Genomic DNA, 10,629 nt, shown 5'->3' with positions numbered 1-10,629 from the left:
GTAAAAACAAACGTAGTAATACCAAACTTCAGACCTTCCTTGTGACTAGTACCATCAGATCTGTGCAGAAAATGCTCAGTGTTGATATTATTAATCTCTTCCATTGTTGCACGTGGCAGCAATGGAATAAATAATCTGTGTTGAAGAATAAAGAAAATATACATTGTTGCATAAAAACAATTCTACTTTATTCAATGCTTTGTGGACTTTAGACGTGCAGTACAACATGGGGTAGGGTCCTTGGTTTCGCTTCTCTTTCTCTCTCTTGCTACTTCCTTCTTTCATATTTGTGTGTGCATTTGAAACACTAGAATAAAGCAGAATAAATTCAACATTTTAGGGAATTCTAGCAATGTTTTCAAGAGGAAAATTAATATCAACAGTGACTGTGCAGCTATATTTCATTTAGAAGTTCTTATTTTCATCAATCTATGGAACAATGGATTGCAACCCTTACTGAACATAAGAATCATGAGGGAATCTTTTAAGAAAATAATCTTTTAAGAAACACAGGTGCCTATGTCCTGTCCCTGGAGAGTCTTGTAAATATTCTGGAATATAGATATTTGTGCAGTCAAATTTGGAACTCAGTACACCAGTGTTTGTAGCTGATTACTCTTTTATATCTTTTGCCTTATGTTTTGATAATTGAAGGAAAACTGTCCCTGTCAGGAGTCTTTCCAGACACCCACATCTCTCCCAATAGGACTGGATTAAGCCCCTATGCTGTTTGCTTTACCAGGACCCTACCATTTCCCTTTCATTTGTTGCATTTGTTACAGTCATTCCCCGAAACCCACTCGATGATAAGCACCATGAAGGTAAGGAGATGTCTTTATTTTTCACCGTTATCTACCCAGCATGTAGGAAGATATTCACTACTGAGTAATTCTGTAAAGACTTTTTATCTCAAAGGGGTCAAAATATTTCCCCACATCTTGAAATATTTTAGAGCAAGGACATTGAAAGCAATACCACAGAGTGTGAAGATGAGGGTAACAAAGGGAGGGAGAAAGAGGAGCAGCTGTAGTGGTCAGGAATAGAGAAGACAGTGAGAGAAAGGAAGACTGCAGTGTCTGGCTCACACAAGCAGAGACCTAGCACGAATTATTTATAAATTGATTGAGCTGGGAAATATGTTTTATACTTTGCGGAATGAACCCCACAGAGAGTCTTGAGGATTTCTGAGTTGATATCTAAGTTTGTAGTGAGTCCAGATAGAGGGAAGGTGGTGAATTTTTCATTACCTACCTAGTTGCCTCTCAATATGTTGATTTAGAACCTTAATTAAATCCATTCCATTTTGCAAGGGAGTCACCAAGGACAGCACTGTTTTGGTTTTTTGGAGATCTTGTTGGTCTATTTGCAAGTCAACTATTGACTCTACCTCATCAAGAGGTTGAATTTTCAATGTCTCAGTTTACCCATTTATAAAATAGAAATATCTGTAGTCAAGCTGTGCAAATCCAATTCACTGTTGGCAGAATACTCACAGAACTTCTGACAGATTCATTTAAAAAACGAATAACATTTTACTGATTTGATTGCAATTTAGCAGATACTCACTTAACACTTCAATTATATTAATCAAAATGAAGGTTTTCACATGACAGTTTCAAACCAACAGTCTCAGTATGTGAATCTATTTCACCCTCTTTATTATAGTGTAGAGTTTGGTAACTGAGTGGTTATAAAATAAAACTCGAGAACTTTGGGGATTTGGAGACGAGTGATGCTCTTACTCATTTCTGGCACCTTTGTTCTGTAGGCCATTGCTTTGTATTATTGCTACATGTGTGTTCTGTGGATACGTTTTAATGTCAGGAGCTGTGCCCACATTTTATATTGTACCTCTGCACTGAGTCAATTCTGTAAGTTCTTTAGGATCCCTCTTCGTTTCTCAGTTCTTACACCCAATCCACCTCAGAGTTGTCCCCTCCTTACATCTTCAAACATTAGGTTATCACTCCCACCCTACATAGCTGCCTTCTTAACACAGCCGTTCTAGTTAAGAATGTCATCATTTGCCTCACGGAGAGTAGCCACAGTCTCTTCCCTTGTTTCCCTATATCTGGTTTCGTCCCTTCAATTTCATCTTCTACATAAGCTTCAGAAACTGAACTCAAGTACAACTATGGATCCCAATTTCTTGAAACTCTGCGTTTGTTTTTCTTAATGGGATTTTGCTTTTTGTTTTTTTTTAAACAAAGATTTCTGGGATTAAGGCCTTTCTAATCCCAGTTTCTTAGGAGGTCCCATGCGCCACAGTTCATTTCTCTTCGTAGGCCAAGGGAGCCGCCCAGGTATTCTGGACTTCCTATAAATCCACACAAATACCCCTGAGACAAGAAGCCTACATATTTTCATTCCTACTGTCCAGAAGTTTCTTGTCCTCTTTCTTTTTTTTTTTTTCATTGAGTTTATTGGTACTTTTAAAGTATACAGTACAGTTACATTCAATATTGGGATCTTGTACCTTTACATGACCGATCTTGGTTCTCATTTTTTTCCCTTTCTCCTGCCCTCCCTTCACCGTCTGCCCCCTCTTGTACTCTTTCTTTTGTCTAATTCTTAGGCCATGTCAACACCCAATATAATATCTGCCACACAGCCTTGATCATGTGTCACTTAACGGGCCAGGCTAGGAGTAGCATTTAGTTAGTCAGCACAGGTAGAACCCTAACATATATCCTGCCCCTCATGTTAAGTCATTTCTTAGAGCACAGTAATTCCATCTCCTCAGCACTATCATTTACTTATAGCTTTATAGTGTTAGGGGTTATGTGATTGTGTTCAGGTGGGCCTTGGCACTCCACCTTTTTGGTTGGTTTGGGCTTTTCCTTATTCAGCAACTCCAAACGACTCCCTAAAGTTAGATCACCTAGCCGATCCCTGTATGCTTGCCCTGGCTCCCACCCCCATTGGCCCCTGCAGAGGGGTGAGCAGTATCTGGACAGATAACCCTGTTCTCCCACTGAAAACTTGTCGATGACATCTCATTGCCTAAAACTGCTCTGAACAATTCATTCCGCACATCTGAATCACCTGGAGGAACTTTAAAAAAGTTTCATCCTTGAGCGACTAAATCAGAATCTGACAGTAGAGCTCAAGTCTCCGTATTTAAAAATGTCTCAGAGTCATTCTAATGTGCAGCTAGTACTTAACCACAGCTGATCAAGTGCAAAATGCTTAGCTGACCCAGTGGTTGGCCAGATTCATGTCCACACTATGTTCTGTAATCATCTCAGAACATCTCCTTACCCATACTGGCTTCTCTGTGGTTCCCCCAGAATTCTGACTTCTTTTAGCTTCTCTATAGGCTATGCACTCATGCCTCCTTCTCTCTCTGCTTAGGCTGCTTATTGTTTCCCTGGATAATATCTATGTATTTCATAAAATTAAGCTCGTTCATCACTCCCAATGAAGCTTTGTCTAAAATACCCACTTTTACCCTAGGGTAGTAACCTCTATTTCCTTTGCTTCTACAGTGATAATGGCTGCACATCTATGACAGCATTGTTTTGCAGAGTTTTTTTGGAATTTAATGTTCACACAAATGCAAATTTGTGCATTGCAGATCGTGATTTGGCAGGCTGCATGTAGGTCCTACTTTCTGCATTTTTGATAAGCTCACAAATAAACTACATTTGAATATCAAAGCTTTATATGACTTGCTAGTTTTAATACCTCTTTTGACTTACTGCATATTTTCTAGAGGCAATGGCTCTATTTATTATAGACATTTTATATCACATCTTGAAGTCTGGTGTATAGTAGTCACCCATTCAACAATTCTTGCATGAATGAGAAGATACATGATGAATGATTGAATGAGCTATGGAAAGAAGGAAGGAAGGAAGGAGGGAAGAAGGGAGGAAATTTATGAATATCTTTCAATTCAGACAAAAAAGGACACTTTCTCAAAAGGCATAATTTTGCAGAGCACATTTCAGAAATGTTTGATAGTCGTGCAAAGTGATAATCTCTCAAAAATCAGCTTATTTCTGCCCTTCAAAGGAAATAGTAACAATATTTCCAAAAAGAGGTGGGTTGGGCTATGGAAATAATGGACAGTGTAGCACAAAGTATTGTACGGCTATGGAGGAAAAGCGTACATTGCAGGAAACCCTGAATGGTGATGAGGCCTATGACGATAACCCAGAAGCAGACAGCCCATCACCTAAACTCTACGGCAGACTCTGTGAATTTTTCCTGGGTGAACTCTTCCTCAGAGACAGGGCCCCTGTGGAACCAGCTTTGGTGCTTCTGTGTGGTTTCTGATCCAGCAGAATCTTATCTATGCAACTTTGAGTAACTTACTTTAACTCTACAGCTACAGTTTCTTTTTGTGTACAACAAGGTGTTATAAAAGCAATCCTAAAGAATTTAAGAAGAGTCCAAAGAGACGCTGCATGCAAAAAAGACTTGGCATAATGTTGGGCATATAAAAAAAATTCAATAATTGTTAGCAATGCTAAACATTATGATCCAGATGTAAAGAAGCCCACATCGATTGCTTATTTCCTATGGACACCTCCGTAGCACTTCAATGAAGAACAAGTTTTGGGAACAGGGAACTCTAAGCTCAAATATTACCTTTTGCAGTTTATTTGTTGTGTGACTATGCGAAAGTTATTTAAACTTTGAAAAGTTTTCCTCATTTGTAAATTGCATAAAGTACTATTTACTTTGCTAAGTCGTAAAAATGAAGTTTTCTTGGAAATACACATGTGTATTTTTCTTGTGATCTAAAAAGAAATAGCCTAAGAAATAAATACACTTTATAACATAATGATATACTACATTCCATATATGATAGCCATGATATGATGTATCACATGATCCACTATGACATGCTATAGTGGAAAAAATATGTTAAGTACATTGTGATGGTTTTAAATGGGGACTGACTGTTCTGCCAGGAGGTAGACTAGGAGCATATCTGTGGCCTGCAGTACAATGGCAATATCTGATGGTGCAAATCAGGAGTGAACTACAATCTACACACCAAATCTGGCCTTTCACCTATATTTATAAATAAAACTTATGTCTATTAATTTAGGAATTATTATTTATATCTATTTTCTTGCTAGAAGAGCTAAGTAGTTGTGTCAGAGATTCACATGCAAGGGATAAAATTTTTACTCTTTATTTTATAGAAACCATGCAAACGATATTAACTGTTTCACAGCAAAGCTTGCTGTCTCAATGTAAATTAATAAAGTACACAGAAATACTTCTGTAGGATGCAAGAATTGTAGGTTACAAATAGAATATGATTAAATTTCCAACTGGCTATTACTATCTCACAGAAGTGATTTGTTTTTGTCTTTTTAAACATAGATTCATTGTCACTAACTATCAGGGAAAAAACCTTTTAGTTTAAAATGAGAAATTCTGTTTGCCATTCAGTTCATAAAATTAGAGTGTCTGACAGTATCAAATGCTGGAATTGTCTAGGACAGAGAGATCTTTTGGGTAATATAGGTGGATACATAAATTGGTGCAACCCCTTCAGAAATCCCATTTCTCCTAAAGTTGAACATTCACTACATACAAGGCTGGCAATACCGTACTCACTTAAGCATTTTACAGAAAGTATTGCATATGTGGAATGGGATAAAATTTGTGAGACTGATGTTCACATTCGGGTAGAAAATAACCCGACGCCAACCTAATACCTACCCAAGAATGGCTATGGGAAAAGCTGTGCATGTAGAATTCCGACATCTCAAGACAAATGCAGTTCGGGGTCACGCCAAAAGCGTAGACAGATCTTAGCGATACTACAGTAAGTAGAAGTAAATTGCAAAAGATTACAATTTTCACAAAGTTAAAAATGATCACTTATGTACAAAGGTATACACATGCTCCTTGTATACCCAGGAAAGAGGATGGAATATACATCTGGAAAGAGGACGTGAAGAACTGATCATCAAGGCATTCGAGGTGACCGCTACGTCAGTACAGGAGCAACGGAGATAGCATTGATGACCGTGTGTCCACTTTTCTGTTACAGTGAGGCTTTTTTTTGCTTTGAATTTTGAGGTTGAAGTATAGTTATTTTGTTGTTAAAAATAAATAAAAACAACGTGATGTTGGCACAAAAACAGACATGTGGATCAATGGAACAGAAGAGAAGAAGCTTAAACAACACTGGGGGAAAATTAAGCTATTTGATCTTGATCAAGGGGCCAAAAACATACAATGGAGGAAAAATAGCCTCTTTAATAAATAATGTTGGGAAAGCTGGCTATCCACATATAGAAGACTGAATATACATCCATATCTTTCACCATGTACTAAATTGAAATAAAAATGGGTCAAATATTTAAATGATAAAAGATAAACAACCTGAAGATATTAAACATGGCTGAAGAGAGGAGCTACTACTAGTTTGAGGTAGTTTCTACTCAGAGAAAATCAGCTGAAAGCACAGGTAGCTGGAAGAAAGGGAGGGACACACATCCTGATGCCAAAGTCAGTCTGCAATAAGAGGCTTGTAGATCAAACAAAACATAGGCACAGGACGTCATAAAACAGCTTACTAGTCCACCAGGCTGCCAGCAGCACTGCCTCCTGTGCTCTGAGCAAAAGCTGCAGTACTGCAAAGTCTCCAAGAAGCTGATGGACTGCAGAAGTGGCCAGCTCCAGCCACAGGGACACGAGGGTATAAGGCTTCTTGAGTCTTCTGCCGTCCTCCATGCGGAGCACACTGCAGCCTGGCAGCAGATTTCACTGGCTCACAGAGGAAGGCAGTCAGGAAACTGCGCCCTCTCTGATGGACAGGATGCCAGCTTTTTTATTTTTTCTCTGTCCTGCTGTGGCCCGGAAACCCGAGCAACAGCAAAATTAGGGATCACAGCACAGTAGAGCTGGTGAAAGAAGTGAGTATGGACCAGTTGCTTCCGAGAAAGAAACAGCCTTGAGAGGTCAGCACTGAACCCCCTGGAGAGGCGAATGAAGGGGAACTGAGCAGCCTTGGGCTGCACACATGGTGGTGACAGCACCCCTCAGCCACCCCATGAAAAGGGGTGAGACAGGTCAGAGACACGCCAGGGCGGGTGGTACAGGGAAGGCTAAGCAAAGGCCAGGATGCGTCAACTGAACATGGGCCTGGGAACAGCTCGGGGCTGTCCCTGCCTGAGGGTGCCACAGAAAATGGGAGACTGACATGGAGATAATCACTGCAAGGAGACGTGGGCAGGTCATCTGTGCTTCATTTTCCTTTTTTTAAATCTGGTTGTGTTTTTGGTTTTGGTTTTGCTGTTTAGGTTTTTACCTTTCTGTTTATTTTGTTCTACTCATCTACTCGCTTTCCTCAACGATCTTTCTTGATTTTGCCATATTTTCATGTGAGTTAAAATTGCCTCTCATCTCTCTGGCTCACTTTGATGTCCTTTTGCTTCATCCTTCATTCTACCTCTCCTGCCTTCTTCTCCAGTGTCCCAAACCTTGGAGACCACCTTTGTCCTCCAGCCTTGCCTCTGCTATATTTCCCTTAATTTATCTCTCTGTTTTGTCCCGATTCCTCTTAAATTTCCCCCCATAGGGTAAATCACTCCACCAAGGGGAAACTCACCTCATGTAAGTTTCTGGTTTATGTTAGATTTTGGTAGCACTGTAGATCTTGCTCCCATGATCAAAAGTACCAAATTAGTAGCTACCACAGTTTGTCAGTTTATCAGCTGTGCTTCACGCTACCTGTTGTAATCAGTTGTTCTGCTTTGTCTGACAACACTGAACTGTCTGGGGTCATAAGCATCAGCATGGTCCAGTACCAAAGGACTAGGTGCTGAGCCAAATAGATAGCAACTTCTCATCCTTAATAAAGTGGAAATGTAGGATCTTGGGACAGACATAAAGAAAGACAAGAACCATCTACGCCCAGAAGACTTCTGTGAGGAACACACTCACGGAACAAGGTTCGGGGCCCAGACTGGGAGGTTAAGGCTCGGAATCACCACGCAGCTCCAGGGAGGTTTCTGGAACACTTCCGCTTTATTCAGGAAATGCACAGGCTTATATAGGGTAAGGTGGGGGTGGAGCCTGAGTGGTGCTACTGGATCGCTATTGGATAGGGTGAGGCAGGGGTGGAGCCAGGGTGGAGTCGGGATATCCGGCGCATCGTTATTGGCCACATGCTAGTTTTTGGATTGTATGTTTTAGGGGCTGAGTCAGGACTTTAGAGGTTTTTGAGAGGAACAGTTTACCTGTCTAAGGTCAGATCTCTACACACCCGAGGGGGCGGATTATTCCAGCCCTAACAGGCCTTGGAGTTTTCTCATGAGAGATGGGTGCAGCACTCCTGACTCAGCCAGACGTTAATCTGATCCTCAGGAATATAAGAAAATTTAAATTTATCTTGTTTTAATTGTTCATTTCTGGAAAATTACATGTGTTTAATGTAATCCTAACTCAAGGTCCACCAGGTTTTATAATAGATATTGATAACTTGGAAAGTTTATGTATTAGAAAACCTATATACGAGTAGTCCAATTGTGTTTCGAAAAATAAATCAAGGAAGAGGAGTCACCCTTCCAACAATTAAAACACACTTTAAATTTAGAGTAATTTCAACTATGAGACTTTCATACATGAATAAACATATAAGTCATACACAGAATGAACAGCCTTGAGCTATAATATAAACATAGGAGTAATTTTGTAATAAAAGTGACATTTCAAATCAATGGGGATATGACAGAGTTTTCAGTGAATGATTTGTAACAAATTGGCAGTAAACTTAGACATTTAATTAATTTTTATATGAATGACAAGTAGAAAAGTAAAGCAAGTGAAAATATAAAAATATGAGAACATTTAGGATATTCCTTTAAATCTTAAGATGATAAAAGATTTCCTTTAAAAAAGGAGAAAGTATGATAGATTTGACCTGATTAAAAATTTAAAATTTCTGTATGACCAAAATATCAGAAATTATAAGACAAATGAGAATTTGAAAGAGAAATAATGTCAGTAAACTTAATAAACATTTTTAAGAGTTCCAAAATATTAGTTAAAAAAGAAAAAAGACAAAATGACACAAACTTCAAAATGTACTTAAGAGAAGAAATACAGATGAATGCAAACCCACAAAGCATTTTTTCAACCACATTAGTAATACAAAAATGGAAATCAAGAAAATAATGCCTCAATGAAGGCACATATAAAGGATGTCACATTAGTTATTTTACCCTTGATAGATTTTACAATTTAACTCTTTTTACTATCTCAGATTCATACAGTACGAAAAATATTTTTTCTATTTTCTCTTTCTCATTTAAAAAATTTAATGAGAAAATATCTTTCTTCCATGAATTCAGCATTGGCAAAGGGAAATATAGGAAAAGAACACAAACGACTTGAAACAATAGTTTTAACTTTCTGTGATTAGATGAATACTTCAATGAATTATGCCAATTAGTATTTATTAGATTGCAATTTACATACAAAGTTTCCTTTTCATTATACAACTTCATATCCACGGAACTGTTGTAGTCAGCTGGCCCTTAGGGGAGCCATCATCTACCCAGGCTTCAGGTGGAGGCCCACCCCGTATTATCCCTGAGTGTTCGCAGATCCCGGGGAGCAGCGGTGAGGTTCAGACCAGAGCGGCCGCAGGCAGATCCCCGCTAGGGATCCGTCCGACCCCTGGACAATTTCCAATGAAAATGCAGCTCTCTTTAATGGATAGATAAAAGCTCTGCCATTTAGAAGGAGCAGGAGTCCGGAGGTCTGTTGCTTATTAGACACATGGCTTGTGAGCCTCAGGTTCCTGCTGTATAAAGTGGAAGTGATAATGCATGTCCCAGAGGACTATTATGAGATTTTGTAAGCTTATTTTAAACCAAGAAAGCTTTAAATATCCTTGAATTATGCAAGTGCATTTTAAGGCTGTCATTTTTGTTCTCAGAACTGCTTGGGCCATAGCAGCACTTGTCCAAATGGACCAACAAAGATCCCTCTAAACTCACCTTACCAACAGAATCACAGAAAGGGTCACTAGTTTATGTGTCCATAGTTTATGCTGAGATCCGCCAGTCCATTCATAAACCCATTTGTCTATGCAATGCTGAAGTTCATCTTAAAACATTAACGGGGATATTAATATATCAGTATCACCGATATTGGTGATAGATGTTTGTTCTCAGAAACTCAAATCTCAGTGAGAAAAGCTAAGAGGCTTAGAGGAGTTTCAGTCAAGAACAGTCAGTTACTTAGGCATTTCATTGTTATTTAGCTCTAGTGTTCTCTAGTCTTTTGTTTTAAGTTGCCCTTAAAAGATATCCACCAGGTTGATTTGTTCATCTGTGTAGATTTTTAAAATATTTCTCCAAATATATCTTATGAGCAAGGAAGAAATAATCAAGTTAATTTCAAAAATCTTGTAGATTAATACCTCAAAAAATTGAATATTTAAAGTGAATATTTAATAGAGAAATATTGATGCAAATATTCAATGGTTCTAACTGTTGCTTCAATAGCATTTTAAGAATGTTGAATGAACTTTAATAAGCATCATATATGTCATCTCTGAGGTAAAATTATGCATGTAATTATGTATGATTATATTTCTGTTAATTTATAAAAATTGTTTGATTTTCAGACATGTTATATTTCACAAGA

General features: G+C 38.5%; 1 long non-coding RNA gene across 1 annotated transcript in view; it reads right to left on the bottom strand.

Moving 5' to 3' along the window:
• Positions 1-202: 202 nt before the first annotated feature.
• The window catches only part of LOC104864333, a 76,213-nt gene continuing 65,786 nt past the window's right edge, over positions 203-10,629 (bottom strand). The window contains exon 4 of the long non-coding RNA XR_780856.1: positions 203-307. This is a non-coding gene — a long non-coding RNA (uncharacterized LOC104864333). The remainder of the gene's footprint in view (positions 308-10,629) is intronic.

The sequence above is a fragment of the Fukomys damarensis genome, unplaced genomic scaffold (assembly GCF_012274545.1).
Source record: "Fukomys damarensis isolate Sample0158 unplaced genomic scaffold, DMR_v1.0_HiC HiC_scaffold_3, whole genome shotgun sequence".
Taxonomy (NCBI): domain Eukaryota; kingdom Metazoa; phylum Chordata; class Mammalia; order Rodentia; family Bathyergidae; genus Fukomys; species Fukomys damarensis.
Note: the sequence above shows the minus strand (reverse complement) of the source record. Positions and strands in the feature narration are given on the sequence as shown.